A 6,256-nucleotide genomic window follows, 5' to 3' on the forward strand; every position below is an offset into this window, starting at 1 on the left:
GACTGACAGGGTACCAGAGACCATGGCACAGGCTTGGGAATGGATTGAAAAAAAAACAAGGGAGCTCTGAGGATCAAGATGCTGGGAATGTAAATACTCAGCAATCATTTCATGGTGGAAAATCCTGGACTGTACTGTACTAGCATTTTGGCCCTTGATGCAAAAAGTCACCTTCAACCACCTCTGATACCCGTGTGTCCAACAGGTTCGGCTCACGTCAAACAGCTGCCATGTAGCTGCACCAGGGAAAGTGAGAGAAGAGGTCCAGGAAGTTCACCTTGTGGGAGGGTGGGGGGGCATGGGGGCGGGGCACAGACACTATTTCTGCCAGAGCTACGAACAAAGGGGAAAAGGAATTCCTTCTGAGGAAATTAAGGTGGTATTATACATGTGCTAAATGCGGGGAAGATGAAAATTAAGCAGGCAAATTCCAGCACACATTCCTAGATCCCAAACCAGCCCTTTTCCATCACCTGAAGGCATGGGAAGTTTATTCAAAGGAAATAAGAGAGCAGTGGTTCTCAACTTTGGCTGATGGAAGAATCATCTGGGGAGCTTTTATGAATCCTAATGCTCAGGTCAAAACCCAAACCAATTAAATAAGAGTTTGGGGGGTGGTACCCAAGCATCAGTACCTTGTAAAGCTCCCCAGATGATTCTAATGTGCAGCCAAGATTGAGAACAACCCTATTAGTAGAAAGCCCAATACACAAAACAGACAATGCAGCCGTGCCCCAGTTGGGCGGGAGATTGGTACTGTTCCCGTCCCACTGGTCCCTGAGGCACCTCTGAGGAAACCTTCTATACTAGCACTTAAGATGGGTTGTAATTGTACATTTGTTGACTCCCTATTATCCTACCCCAAATCCACTCTGTCAGTTTGGCTCAAGCTTCAAGAGATAATCAGAATCTGACTATCTCCCCCGCCACAGCTCTGGCCCATGCCAACATCCTGTCCTCCTTGGACGCTATGACAGCTTCCTAATGGGTCTTCCTGCTTCTACCCTTGCCCCCCACGATCTGCTGTCAACACAGCAATGCGAGTGATGCTTGTATCACACAAACCAGAGCGTGGCCCTCCTCTGCCCAAAACCGTGAGGGGGCTCCCATTTTGCTCAGAGTAAAGGCCAAAACCTCTGAGCGCTACACCAGTGGTCAGCACATTTTTTAGTAAATATTTCATGCTGTGTAGGCCATATGGTCTCTGTCACGACCACTCAACTCTGCCGTGGTAGCCAGAAAGCAGCCCTAGATGATGTGTAAATGAACAAGCATGGCCATGTGCCAAGAAGACGATGTACAAAACAAGCAGAGGGGCTGGATTTGGTCTCCAGGCTGCTACGGGCCAACCCCTGCTGTACAAATCAGACCCCGATGCAGTTTTGGCCTGATACCTTCGTGTCCTCCTCCTCGCTCTCTCCTTTCCAGTCACACCAACTCCCTGAAGATGCTGGAATGCTCCAGACACTCTGCTGCCTTAGCGAGTGGGTTCTATGTCCCCTCTGTCCTCGAAGCTTTTCCTTTGGCCACCTGTCCCCTTGTTCAAAACTTTGTACAAATCCTACCTTCTCAATCCAGCCCAATTAACCCTACTTAATTGAGCACCTTCTTCCCCACCTCCATCCCCATGGCACTCTACCTCACCTTTACTCTTTCCCCTTCTAATTTCCTTCTCTGATTTTCTTTCCATAGTGCCTCTCTCTCTTAGGTATAGTTTACAATTTATTAAACCATTTACTGTCAATTCGGAATGTAAGCTGCCCAAGTGTGGAGTATCTGTCAGGGTTCAATCAGAGCAGCAGAACCACTATGAGAAATGGGATCTATTGTATGGATTAGTTGGTTGGCAGTTGAGAGCAGGTGGGGCAAGCTGAGCGGGCTACTGCCTCTACTTCTGCCTGGAGCCTGAAGTCACCACGAGTCAACGATTCAGGAAGGAATCCTGGATGTGCACGAGCACAGGAACAGTGTGGAATCCACAAGGACAAATACAGACAAACTGGAACCTATGACTGTCACTCACTGACTCAAACTCAGTGCTGGGGGAATCTGCAGGAGAGTTGGGCCCATTTGCCATAAGCAGCACCACGCTGGGCACAGGCCACAAAGAAGCAGGAGCTTCCCAGCAGGACCCGAAAATCACCCAATAGCCCGCTAGGAAGGCCATCCCACAGATCAGCTCCAACATGCTCGAGCTCCAGCGGTGCCTGGCGCCCTGCACTGACCTTCAGAGGCTCATGGCTGCAGCTTTGCTCCTGCCTTTCATATCTTATGCAGATCTCTCCTATGGCCATGCCTGACCCAGAGCCCTACAGAGAGGAAATTCTGGGAAACGCAGTTCCAGCTTAGATAAGTTGGCACATTATAAAGCCACCACAGGCAGGAATAATATTGTCTGTTTGTTTTACTGATGAATCAGAATCCCAAGGACTTAAAACACTGGCTGGCACATTATAGGTGCTTAAAAAACAGTGGGTGAATGGATGAAGGATACTTTGATGGTTATTTAATTCATGCCAGTCCTCTACTAGTATGTACCTTCATGAGAACAGACAGCACCTGTTTTACGCCCACCATTGTAACATCAGCACCTAGCACACGTTCACTCTCAGTGCAGGCTGCCATTCCAAGAAACACTCCCCAGTAGCCAAAAGAGATACCTGATGATATCTCTGCAAGAATGCCAAAGGGTAGCCAACACAGACCCACGGCAACATTTCCTAAAGTCCTTTCTCCAAATTCCAAAGACACCCCAAGGCTTTGGCCTCCCTTCCTCAGCTCACAATGCACCCCCCCAAATTACTCCCTCACCACTCTTCCCCACACACACTTCACCTTCTTACATGGATCCTTCTCTCCCTCACCTTTCAACTTAAATCTCCTTATTCCCTAACACTCCAACCACCACCAATCACCTAGCACACATCAGAAGACCACAGTGAGCTGGCAGATTCACTCTCCCTTAGATTTTATATATGTGTGAGTATATACATACGTGTGCATGTAATTGTAATCTGTTTATTACATACTATTAATATATATTAAATATATTTTATTTTCTCCCTCCTACTGAATGAATGAACAAAGAAATGAACAAAGCAAGTGAATGAGTGAATTGGAAAACCAGTGATCTAAACTATTTTTCTTCCTTTTAGCAGCCCTGCAATTGTAGGACCTCTTTCCTGACAGTAGGACTGGGAACACATGACAAATTAAGTCCTTTGGATATTCATGTGATAAAATCAAACCAAGTGATATTTCAAAGATATATAGATAGATAGATAGATGAAATATACATATTATATATGTATACATATTATATATATAGTATGAACACATAGTGGATGGAAATATTTTGAAAACTATTGGATCATAACATTAAAAGTAGAAGAAATCAAGATTATTGAGAAAATTATACAGGTGTTAGGAGATATGAATTTGTCATTTAAAATATTTTGTAAAGACGATTTATTTCATGCTTTTATGCTTATATTATCTATTAAGTAATAGTAATAAAGTCAAAGTTATTGACTTCATAAAAAGTTACTGACTTTCACAAAAAGAAATAGGCAATATAAAAATATTTTTGGGGCGCCTGGGTGGCTCAGTGGGTTAAGCTGCTGCCTTCGGCTCAGGTCATGATCCCAGGTCCTGGGTTCGAGCCCCACATCGGGCTTTCTGCTCAGCAGGGAGCCTGCTTCCTCCTCTCTCTCTCTGCCTGCCTCTCTGCCTGCTTGTGATTTCTTTCTGTCAAATAAATTAAAAAAAAATATTTTTGACTTTGAAACACTACATTTATGTAAATATATACATATATGCATATATACAAACATACATGCAAGATATATATATATATATATATATATATATATATATATATATACACAAGTGTGTGTGTGTGTATAATGTTTATATTCAGGAAGAGTGATCTAAAATTTACCCCTGATAACTCACAAAGTGATAATCCTCAGGCAAAAATAATCCAGCTTTAGCTTTCTTCAAACAGAGAATTAAATGTTCTCTGGATATAATAAACAACAGAGGACAAAGAAGAGGGCTGTGCATCTCTGGCACATTTCAAGCAGAGCAAAGAAATTCCCAGGAAATCCCCAACCCACTGCCACATTTATTGTGAGCCAAGGTCAAATCAGGAGGGAGGTGAGTCGTGCATCCTTAATACCTCTTGAAGCTTTGTTCCTAGAACAAAGATAAAGACTTGCCCTAGACTTCACCCCCAAATCAGGGAACAACTTCAGATTATCTAAAAGATGATCCAATATGTATGAATAATGATAAAGCCAAGGGGTTTGCGAGCAATTGATTCGGGAATCAGTCATCTCCAGAATAAGCTTCCCTGTCTTCCCTGAGACAGACTATGCAAATAGTCTTCACTAGTTTTCCCTCACTCTAGAGTGGCTAGAATCAGACAGCTTTGGTGTTGCTTATAACACAAACCACTGTGAATTGGTGGATGAGGTCCCTGCAGTCTCAAAATGGACTGTTTCTCCCTGAGGAAAGAGCAGTGCTCAGCAATGAGTGAGCTACTGTCACAGACACCTGTAAAAGCCAACAATGACTCATTGTTAAGTGGTCATCTTAAAAGAACCATGTTATGAATCAATTTGCAACCAATTCTCTAAAAATGAAAGCCCTGACTAACCTAGTTCAATGAATCATAGAAATCCAGAGGAACAATGTGAAAAATTAAGAAAGAGTGAATCACCCTAATTGAGAACAGAGGTGAGAGGAGAATGTGGTATGATTGAGTCAAATTTCATGGCTGAATTTTGAGTGAGAAACCAAGGAAGACACATTATGCTCCCATTATTGACAGGGGAACACTGGCTTGTTTTTCTTTTTTTAAGTCTGATCTTATTTATTTGTAACTCTAGAAAAATTTCATTTTTGACTGGCCTCAGACTTAAAGGTAGAAGCTCTCAGGGAAGACAGCCTCTGTCCCTCGGCATTCTGTTGCTGGTGTTTTCCTTCGGTCTCCTTCCTTCTCTTGACCGGAGGTTTAGCCTGTCCTGCAGCCTCTTCCTTGTCTTACTTCGTGAGCTGTTTCTTCAGAGCAATACACTGACGTTTCTGTTGGAGGGCACATGGAGTAACAAGGTGCTGAGTCTTGGCGCTTTGGTTCTAGGTTTCTTAGCTTCTTTATTCAGGGACTTTCTCACAATATGCAGGTAGACATCATCTTCTTGAGAGAGACTGAAAATCCTGTGGATCCTGCTAGCTCCTTTGCATGCCAAGTGACGAGGCACAGCAGTAAGCCCAGGAATGTCCTTCTCCCCCTTTTATTTTACAATGACCAAGCTGGGATCACTGAGATTGCATCCACAATGTGACCCCGAGCAGGTTTGCACTTTCTCTCTCCAGTCAGTCTTCCTTGGTCTGTAGCGCAAATGCCCCTCACTGAGCAGCAGGGGGACACGGCCATGGGTCAGGGCAGCCTGCTTCATGGTGAAGCCTTGTCATCGCCACCACGGATTCGGACCACATCACCCTTCCCTTCTTCACCCACAGCAGCAGAAGCAGCTTCTGTGGCCTTATGCTTCTCATAAAAGGTACAAAGTTTGCATTCATCATCCATTTCAATGAGTTTCTGGCAGCAAGTCTCTGGGAAAAAGATGTTCAGCTCCATCGTGATGCAGCCTACCACCTTCCAGGAGCCACAAAAAAGAGAAGGAGCATTGGGTTTTTTTTGTTTTGTTTTGCTTTGTTTTTAAAGATTTTATTTATCTGACAGAGAGAGATCACAAGTAGGCAGAGAGGCAGACAGAGAGAGAGTAGGAAGCAGGCTCCCTGCTGAGCAAAGAGCCCTATGTGGAGCTTGATCCCAGGACCCTGGGACCGTGACCTGAGCTGAAGGCAGAGGCTTAACCCACTGAGCCACCCAGATGCCCCAGGAGCATTGTTTTTAAATGGTGAGAGGTACCTGTCTGCTCTGACATTGCTCAACACTTCCTAGATGCATGACCTAAGTTATTCACTCAGAGAATGTGAACAAGTCCCTTTGACCTTATAATAATAATAATCATTTGGAAATAATGAACTTGACTTTCACTTTGAAATAAGGCATTAAAAGAACAGAAAGTTCCACTACTCACTCTCCTGCGTTTTCTACTTTACACAAGAGAAGGAGGAGATGACTCAGCTTCCTCCAAGTTCTAGCCATCTCCATTTCTTCAACTTACTTCTACATACACGGTAAAAATCCTATACTCATTCAGCAAATACTCATAGAGCATGTACT

General features: G+C 44.0%; 1 pseudogene; it reads right to left on the bottom strand.

Moving 5' to 3' along the window:
* Window positions 1–4,899: 4,899 nt before the first annotated feature.
* Window positions 4,900–5,644, bottom strand: LOC125084970 (40S ribosomal protein S6-like; annotated as a pseudogene).
* Window positions 5,645–6,256: the final 612 nt, after the last annotated feature.

This window comes from Lutra lutra, chromosome 1, assembly GCF_902655055.1.
Source record: "Lutra lutra chromosome 1, mLutLut1.2, whole genome shotgun sequence".
Classification (NCBI taxonomy): domain Eukaryota; kingdom Metazoa; phylum Chordata; class Mammalia; order Carnivora; family Mustelidae; genus Lutra; species Lutra lutra.